We start from the raw sequence: 10,093 nt of genomic DNA on the forward strand, positions 1-10,093 counted from the left end.
CAGAGTTTTCTGGCCGTCCTTAACATTAAGATCCGCTAGGGTCATAAAAAACCGACCTCTCTTGGTGATACATCAAATTTTGAAATACCATGTTTAAAAAGGCACTGATTAGTAGAAATAAACTATTTGACTCAAGTATCCAAAACATTTTTTTTTTTTTCAGATTTCAAATCCATGAAATATGAAAAAAGATACAACTCTTTATACCAGTAATGGTTTTAGAGGTTTCAGCGTTTCCGCATTCTCCAAAATCAATATCATACACCTTATTTTCTTCTAATCTAATTCAATTTTGACTGAGAAGAACAAATGCCCTGTGTCGTTTGTAGATGCTTCTTGCCTTTGGATTCATGCTCGAATAAAGCAAATCATATTAAGTGGAAGGTAAATAAATGATGCTGCTTTATTTGAGCATGAATCCAAAGGCAAGAAGCATCTACAAACGACACAGGCGAAGTAGTCTTCTCTCCCTCTATGTTCATGTTCTTAGTAAGGTATTTTAGAGATTTTACTTATGAGAATGTTTGTTTGTTTTTTTCAATCAAAAGAACCAGCTTTATTAGAATGTATTATTGGATTACAGTTACTTAGTCTGGTGCCTCCGATCCATTTTTCGGTTCTGACATTTTTTAACCTAAATTTGGTTAGGTGTTTCGCAACCGGGTGGGGGACATAAAACTAGTGACAAAAAGGAAAGTATGCAATAACATTCGTCGTTTGGGTGAGTACTTTCGACGGAGTAGCACGATTGGCTGAGAAAGTTATAACATATACACGGAGTTCGTTTTGTGCTATATTACGGCTCGAAACTTGGATTTTCTGCTCAGCGGCCAGACACGTACAACATAGGCCACATCTAGTCCAAAATTTTGTATAAGTTCACTTAATCATTAAAAGACCAATTTACACCAAAGGTTTCACATTATTCACCAGGTGTCGCTACCTTGTTAAATGCAGAAAAGATGAAGGAGTCTGATGAAGACTGTTTGTTTGGAATTAAGCACTAAGCTACACAATGGGCAATCTGTGTTCTGCCCACCACTGGTATCGAAACCTGGTTTCTAGCGGTGCGAGTTCTTATACATACCACTGTGCCACTGGGGGGTGAGTTCGGTAGGAATAATTTCCATTGGACTTACTTCCGTTACTGTTTTATATTATTTAATGACCCCTGGGATACGTATGAATGTGTTTCGTTTAAACTGTTGAATTGCAAAATAATTGGTTTACGAACAATGTTGGAGACATCCTGGAGTCGCAACGTTTTTGATTTAGACGAGATGAACGTATGCTGACTAATATGTTCAGAAGAATGACAAATATCTCTTTATAAGCTATGATGAAAGCCTGCTCTTTGGCTTATTTTAGAAATTGTTTGATGTTGATTTCAAACTAAACGTAAAAGGATAACACAGTGTAATCATTTACCATACAAACTTACAACTTGAAGGTACTATCGTTCATTAAAAATAGCTTGAAATGTCATAAAATGAAGTTACTGTTAATTCTGTTTGCCTGAGTTAACTTGTGTCACAGTGTTTCTGTTCAAAATCTCAGGCATAATATTTGTGAGAAAAATATATGTAAGAAAACAAAAGTAACGTGACTCTCACGAGTTTTACGTGTTTGAAATAAATGATGTGTTTCTTTTAAGTTAAGCACAAAGCTAGTCTGTGGGCTATCTGTTCTCTGACCACCATGGGTATCGAAACCATGTTTGTAGTGATGTCAGTCCGTAGACATGCCACTGTGCTAACTGGGGGCTAAATGATGTGATATTTTTAAATACTGCTTGTGTGAAATAAGTCCTACTTGTGTGAAATAAATGGTGTGATTCGGTGTGGTTTGTTTTGAATTTCGCGCAAAGCTACGCGAGGATTATCTGCGCTAACTGTCTCTAATTTTGCAGTGCAAGACTAAAGGAAAGGCAGCTAGTCATCAGCACCCACCACCAACTCTTGGGCTACTTTTTACCAACAAATAGTGGGATTGACCGTAACATTATAATATCGCCACGGCTGAAAGGGCGAGCATGTTTGGTGTGATGGGGATTCACACTTGGCCATGCCGAGCCTTTCAAGATAAATGAAATACTGGAATTCAAAAACCTGTATAAATAAAGAAACAAGGTTGGAGATACGGTAGACGGTTATTTACCCAAGATATAAAATCCTTATATCAGACAAACAAAGCGTTGATCTGATAAACCCAAATTGAGTCTATTGCATTACTTAATAGCAGATGTTATTGAAGCTAAATTTTACATTGCTTATTTTATATTACAAGAACTAAGAATTACTAGTAGATATATTTTATATTATAAAAACCAATAATTACTGCCATATATATTTACTAACACCAGAGTTAAGAGTTACTAGCAGGTATATTTTTTAATAACAGTACTGAGATTCACTACCAGCTATATTTACTAATATTAAAGCTATCAATTACTACCAACTACATTTATTAATATCAAATCCAACAGTAACTGTCAGGTATATTTATTGTTATTAGTAAAAGATAACACGTATTCAGTATTTAGTGATAATGTATTAATAAAATCGCCCATTTTAGAGAGCAAAACGACTGTGAAAAATAGATTCCAACAAAACCATGCATGGCTGATTTAAAATATACTGAAAAAAATAGACATGATCTAGAGAGAGCTTTTACCAGTTTAACCCTTTGTTCTACCAGCTTAACCTTTGTTCTACCAGTTTTAATGATACTTTTTTTACAGCTTTACTTCAACGTATAAAGATAAAAAATAACACAGAATTTTCCGAATATCCTAAGAGTACACGAGGTTTAAGAATGGCGTAATCAAAACTTAAATTACAGGTTTCCTCACTATTATTGGAGGCCCGGCATGGCCAGGTGGTTAAGGCGTGCTCTACTCGTAATCCGAGGGGCGCGGGTTCGTATCCGTGTCTCACCAAACATTGTCGCCCTTTGAACCGTGGGGGCGTTACAATGTGACGGTCAGTCCCAGTATTTGTTGGTAAAAAGATTAACCGAACAGGGGTGGTGGATGGTGAGAACTATATGCCTTCCCTCTAGTCTTACACTGCTAAATTAGGTACGGCTAGCGCAGATAGCCCTCTTGTAGCTTTGCACGAATCTCAACAACAGACAAACAAATACTGTCAGTGGAACTAAATATCTTATCTTATTGAATAACTTTTTGTTTTGCCCGTTACAACACATATTATGAGGAACTGACCAGAGAAACGAGTTGAAATCCATGTTTGTTTTAGGTAAAACACATTGAGTGTTCCAATATCAAATAACTCTATTATTTGCAGTATCAATGATATTTTTGTTTTTGTGTGAGCGTGACTCGTATTTGATACGAGATCCTCTAATCAATATATTCATGGTCCCCTGACAACTTCGGTGCATAAAATCATTTAGAACAAAATATTTTAAAGTCACTGAATAATACTAAGGCCAACGAAACATTTCTATTAAGTCAACGACAGGAACAATGAACAACGAAGTACGTTCTCCCACTCATACAAATAATCGACTGGAATTGTTGTGTAAAAGAAACTGTGTGTGAAAAGGCTGAGCTATAAAATTTTTCACACGGTGTAAAATGAACAATAAATCTTGATTAATCTCCTTATGTATCATCTTATCTCCTGAAAGAATTAAAACACTGAAATAATTGTGATTATTACCTGATCTTTAAAAGGGGGGATAAAAATGCGTGTGTGTGTGTAACGGTAAACTTCATCGAGTCATATTTCCTTCCACCAAAGACTTATTTATGTTGAGAGTTACAGAAATGACTAGTTGTAACTTTATAAGTTCCTAAACACATTGCAGTAACTACTTCCTTGTTAGAAATATATTCAAATATATTAAACATTTTATTAACATGTAAACGAGATGAGCTCTGGAAACAGATAATTAATATAAACTATTTATACAAATAAGGAATGCGGCTCGGCCAATCAGTCTGTGCTGGATGGACTAAGTCTAGCTTCGACAGAACCAACTGAAAAATGTTTATTCCCCTAAAAAGTAAACACTAGATGTCGCTTAAAGTCAAAATATTATTTATAGATCGGGAAAAATTTATTTTTTTTATACTAAAATTAAGCAGGCTAACAAACATTAGGTAACGTTTTAAGTCAAAATATCACTCACATGTGGGAGAAGTGATCTACTGAAATTAAGTAAGAGAGTAAACACTAGATGTCGCTTAAAACAAAATATGACTTATAGGTTAGAAAAGTGTTTCACTGAAGCGCAATCAGTGAATAAATACGTGTTATTGCTAAAAATCAAACTACTGTTTGTATATGGGACGAAAATTATTTATAGTTTACCCGCAGTGTACTGAAGAAGTAAACGCTGGTTTATTTTATTACAATTTACAACTTTTACAGAAAGTACGATTAGTTTTTTAGAACAGGTACAACATTTCGATCACTGGTACGATCATTATCAAGTTCTACAAACTAATCTTACTTAATGTAAAAGTTGTAAATTGTAATAAAATATGCTTTATCGGTAAGTAAACTCAAAAAGAAATTATACGATGTAGTACTTTTCGTCTCAATTGTTTACCCATGTTTTGAATTTGATATAATGCATACATTCATACATTATAATTATTGTCAAATTCTTAGCGTTGCTATGATAAATATATTTGCGGTGACGATTACCGTTATGTATATTTTAGTGTTGCTAGGGTACATACATTACGCGTATGAGAAGTAGAGTTTGATTCTTAGTGTTGCTATGGTGAACACATTGGTGGTACTTACTGTCATTACATTTGTTGTCATTGTTAAACTGCTTATTTTATTAATAACCATCAATACTAAATTTTATGAGCTTAACTAAGGTAAATTAATTTCTAGTATTTATTATTTTAGATATTTTTGCGTTATTAATAATTATAATTACGTTTTTTTCAGCTTCATTAGGATCTGCCTCTTACAACTTATAATTAATTAGCCTTACCCTCGAGGGTGTATTGCAATCGGGTTCACATGTACCTGTGTCTGTGTTTCCGCACATGTATCTCGAAAACTAGTACATCGATGTATATGAGAATTTTGCATAAGATGGAAAGTTAGTCTGGAACAGAGCTCCGCTAATTTCGTCCGGATCTAGATTCTGGTTCACTTAGAAGCATTTTTATCATAGTAAGTTAGGGCATTTTCGCTGTTTTCGGTTAATACGCGTGTTTGTGTGTGTTTATTATAGCAAAGCCACATCGGGCTATCTACTGAGTCCACCGAGGGGAATCGAACCCGTGATTTTAGCGTTGTAAATCCGTAGGCCTACCGCTGTACAAGCGGGGTAGGGGCTTTTGGTTAATTATTCTGTAAGGTGTGATCGGACTTTTACCAAATTTAATGGTCACATTAGAGTTGAGATTCCTAATCATGTCACAAAATATTATCCGGAGAGTTGATCATTCTGGATCTGAGAAGGATTCTTCTGAGTTTACGAAAGTGATATTTTACGTTATCCAATATCAATACAGACAATCTGATAAAGAAACAGCGGGGCGAGGGCATGTAATCTCTCTTATTGTTTCCGTTTCTACTAAGAATGCAAAGGGTCAACTTCAATAACCAGAAGCGGTCAACATTTCAGATCGACGATTGTTTCCATCTTCTAAGACGAGATTACGAGAAGCTATGATTTTTTTTATCAAACGAAAAGCTGCAAAGTGGGTGCTGGTTCTACCGCAGGGACCGAATCCCGAGTTATAGTGCAATAATCTTTCAAGTTTACCGCAGAGCTACAAGAAATAAGTTTTGGGGTGTATTCAGCATGACGTGAAAATTAGTGGTAGATCTTCCTGACATTAAGTTGGCTGTAAGATTATCGGTAATCCGTCTTGGGCTATAATGTTATCGGTAATCCATTATTTGACTACAATATTATCGGTAATCGGTGCTTTGGCTATAAGATTACGGATTACTCCAATTTGGGCTATAACACTTTGGATCAACCCTATTTTGGCTATAAGATTACGGGTTGCCCCTATTATAACATTTTGGAACACTTTGGATATAATATTATGGATTACTTTTGCTTTAGCCACAACTTTAAGGGCTATCCCTGCTTATTATCAATGGTAGTTTAGCACCTGTTTGAACAGCTCTATGATCGATCCCCTGCTAGAATTATGGTACACTGTAAAACATTCAGTATGAGGATACAATGTTGAAAAAATATTTGTTAAGTTTTAAATTGAGGATGAAACCGAATTAGATCAACCACATCAGGAATAGAACTTATGAAAAGGTTGATATCTCCCAGAAGATAAAGATGTTTAAGAATAAGGAAGAAGTTTGTTTGTCTGTTTGTTTTTTGAATTTCGCATAAGGCTACCCGAGAGCTATCTGCAGTAGCCGTCCCTGATTTAGCTGTGTAAAATGAAAGGGAAAGCAGCTAGTCATCATCACCCTCCGTTAACACTTAGGTTATTCTTTTAACAACAAATGGTGGGATTAACCATCACCTTATAACGCCCCCACGGCTGAAAGAGCGAGCATGTTTGGTGTGACATGGTTTCGATCTCGCGACCCTCAGATTGCGAGTCGAGTGCCCTAACCACCTGGCCATGCCAGACCATAAAAGTAGGAATCGAACCACAAATGTTAGCGCTTTAACTATCAAGTTTACAACTGAAGGTGTAGGTGGAGATTCAAAAGGTACTGAGCATGCGCAAGATTATTTCAAAAGCGTCCGACGATACTGAAAGTAGAAGTATTGATAAAAACATTGTTAAAACATTATTTTGGATTCAGTTCCAAATCTGAGAAGGGAAAAGGCTCACCTTTTGAAAACATCCAGTTTTTCAGACTTCTTGTTTTTTGATATATCAAAATGGTTCGTATCTTCGTCATTTCTTAATAATAATATTAATTTTCGAATTTCTTTCTTAGTGATCTGTTAGGCAGCTTTCTTCTTCGGTATCGTCGTTTCACTTGTACCTTTACTAGTCCATGATAGATAGGCTGTGTACAGAAAACACTTAAGCAATATTAAAACTAAGACATTTTAAAACTGGTCGTCTTGTTTTTCTGTCTAATAGAATACTGTTTCTCACATCCAAATTATTATTTCCTATATTATTAAAATAATTTTCCATAAATGTATATGAGGAATGACCATTAATTGACCTTTACAGGTGGTGACATTGTTTTAATTGAAATTTTTTAACTTAAAATTCCGGTTTTAATATGTTACCGTTTTTCTTTTGATAATCGTTACTTTAGGATTTTTTTTTAAATTGAGTTTTTGGATGAATGGCTTACTTTCCTATTCTTACGCCCACACTTTAGTCCACTCCCTACTTCCGGACAGATTTTGCACACCGGAAGTACCCCTTTTCATACCATTCCCCATTGTTTCCCTCAAACCAGGAAAACTGTTTCTCTAATTCGATATAATATTCTAAAAAACGCGAGGGGGGTGTTTAGACATTTTTTTTACATCAGCAATGAGAATAGTTTGAACAAAGTTGTCGAAAACATACTCAGTTATTTATTACAGTTTCTTCTGAAACAACACATAAAAAGAACGAAACGTTGAATATTTTAACGGAACTAACATCCATTGACTCAGATACATACATATAATTAATATATAGAATCAAAAGTCCATTCGTGGTTTTTCAGATAAAACCGGTTTATACTTCTGTTGTTAATGTCCATCTCAGGGTTCCATCATTTCCTCTTTGTATCGTATCAGTCACATGTCAGGGATAGTAACTTAGTTCAAAACGTTCTTAGTTGGTTTCTTCCAAAGTAGACTACAATAAAAATCTATTGTAAAATGAAATTCAGGGTCCGTTTAGTATAGGGATACTTTTTATTTTATCAATATTGTTTATAACTGATTAACGAGCCGCAAATCGAATGATATGCTGGGTTTCACGTTTCTTTTCAGTCATTTCAAAATTAATTTATTTTAGCTAGAGTAATCTTCAACAAATTCCTCTGGTCACCAGATCACGTTCTGGCAGTGATAAATTTACGGAATTATGGTGTTAAAATGCAAGGTTCGATTCTCCATAGTGGTCAAAGCGCACACAGCCCATTGTGCAGTCTTGCTCTAAGGAAAACAACACCTACTTCGAAACAGCTATACACGATCCGTAGTGGTCTCTGGTACTGTTGAGTTTGAATATTACAATTCCAACTAACGCTTTCTAGATATTTTAAATGTAACACATGTTTGATATAGTCCACAAGTAAACTTAGAGTCTATAACGGATCCAATAGCATTTTACTAACATTGGAGCTACTGTTACAATTTGCGTTCCTTCATAATTTTTTTTAAGTCACTATCTCAAATATTCCCAATTTAAGACAAATAAACATATTTCACTATTTGTTTGAGTTGTAGAAGTTAAAAGACATTTTACGTATTAGCCGAAATAAAGTTTATGATATATGTACTCATAAAGCAATAAAAATCGGGAATTCCAAGGGAACTTATTGAACGCATTAAATTCGAGGGGGGCATAGTAATGGGTAAAATTTGAAGTGTCTGTGTAACTTATTGTTGTCTATAATTTAAAAAGTAATCGAAACCGTTGTAAGAAGTTTTGTGGTGTAAAATGACGAATAAATACGTGGTTTATGTGGTATTAAACTACCATTTATGGTCTTACGAAAGCTTTCGTGACGAGAATAAACAAAAACGCGAAGCTCCTGGAGTGTAGAACGATGAATCCCCGTTGAGAGAGTTTGGGTTATTAAGTAAACAAAGAGGCTTTTCGAAAGCTCCTTGGAGTCTTCGGGATAACTTAACACAAATACTTGAGAGTTCGAATTAAACATTATGATTTGTACTTCTAGTGACTCTTCAGAGTCCAGAGTAACTTATTCTTCGGATCCAGGCTGAACCGAGTGTTGGCAAATTTATGTTTTATTTTTATGTGTGGGTTGTGTTCATTAGGACATTAGGAATGGTATCATCTCAACCTTCCACACCACCTTCTTTTTAATTCCCCGTTTTAAATCTCCATGGTTACCTTTCTGTCTGTTGGTTTGTCAGATAATACTACATTATTTTGCAAAACACCATCAAAATAATATTGGCATTTCTATTCGCATTTCAGTGAAATTCATATAAGAAGCACGTGGCGGTCAGTATGAAACTTTTTACGAGATTTACAACTTTGAACGTCTACAATATCCAAAGCTGAAATGTTTATTAAGCTTCTATATGTCGAACAAGCACACTAAAGAGGATAGGGCGTGGCCTAGTGATTATCGTGTTAGATCGCTTATCGGAAGACCCAGGATTCGAGACGTGTTGTTGTTTTGAATTAAGCACAAAGTTGCACAATGGGCTATCTGTGCTCTGCCCACCACAAGTATCGAAACCCAGTTTTTAGCGTTGTGAATCCGCAGACATACCGCTGAGCCACTGGGGGGCTCGAGACGTGATGCCACTGAACACTTTCTGCTTTGGACGTTATAAAAATGATAGTAACATCCCTTATTTGTTACAATTAACCAGTAAAAAAACAGGATGTTTGCGATATAGTTTTTCAACCATTGTACATACGTAGTATCTTTCATGTTGAAAAATTTGATTTGATGCTACAAAATTGGAATTGCTGAAAATTTTTGGATATAAATAACTACCGATCCACGATATATATATAAAAAGTTGTATAGAAATTAAATAAATGAATATAGAAGGTGACCTTTTCACTTACCTGAGAAGGTACACCACATGTTGTGTACTTGGTTGTTCCTGAAACATATACGCTATTAAGGTACATGTATGGAATAAAGTGAACATGCCTTGCAGGTACAAACTGATCCTCTACTGAACAAGCCGTGTGACAAACATCTGAAGTACACTTGCCAAAGGCTGTACGTTATTTGGACACTTGCCAATACTAATCGACGGCTGTATACACACACACTCTAAAGTACTTCTGCAAACTAAGACATTTGTAAGCAAATATTTATTTAGTGGAATGAATGATTTTAATATGTTACGAATATTTAATGTTTCTCTCGTCTAATAATCGCAAATAAACAGTTTTCAATGCTAAATGTTAATAATAAATGTTACTGAATATTAATAGCAGCCG

General features: G+C 35.1%; 1 long non-coding RNA gene across 1 annotated transcript in view; it reads right to left on the reverse strand.

The window, feature by feature from the left end:
* The window catches only part of LOC143257985 (uncharacterized), an 88,788-nt gene extending 78,918 nt beyond the window's left edge, over positions 1-9,870 (reverse strand). Inside the window, exons 1-2 of the long non-coding RNA XR_013032070.1 lie at positions 9,710-9,870; positions 6,812-6,992 (exon numbers count right to left, since the gene is read on the reverse strand). This is a non-coding gene — a long non-coding RNA (uncharacterized LOC143257985). The remainder of the gene's footprint in view (positions 1-6,811; positions 6,993-9,709) is intronic.
* Positions 9,871-10,093: the final 223 nt, after the last annotated feature.

This window comes from Tachypleus tridentatus, chromosome 7 (assembly GCF_004210375.1).
Source record: "Tachypleus tridentatus isolate NWPU-2018 chromosome 7, ASM421037v1, whole genome shotgun sequence".
In the NCBI taxonomy this organism is placed as follows: Eukaryota; Metazoa; Arthropoda; class Merostomata; order Xiphosura; family Limulidae; genus Tachypleus; species Tachypleus tridentatus.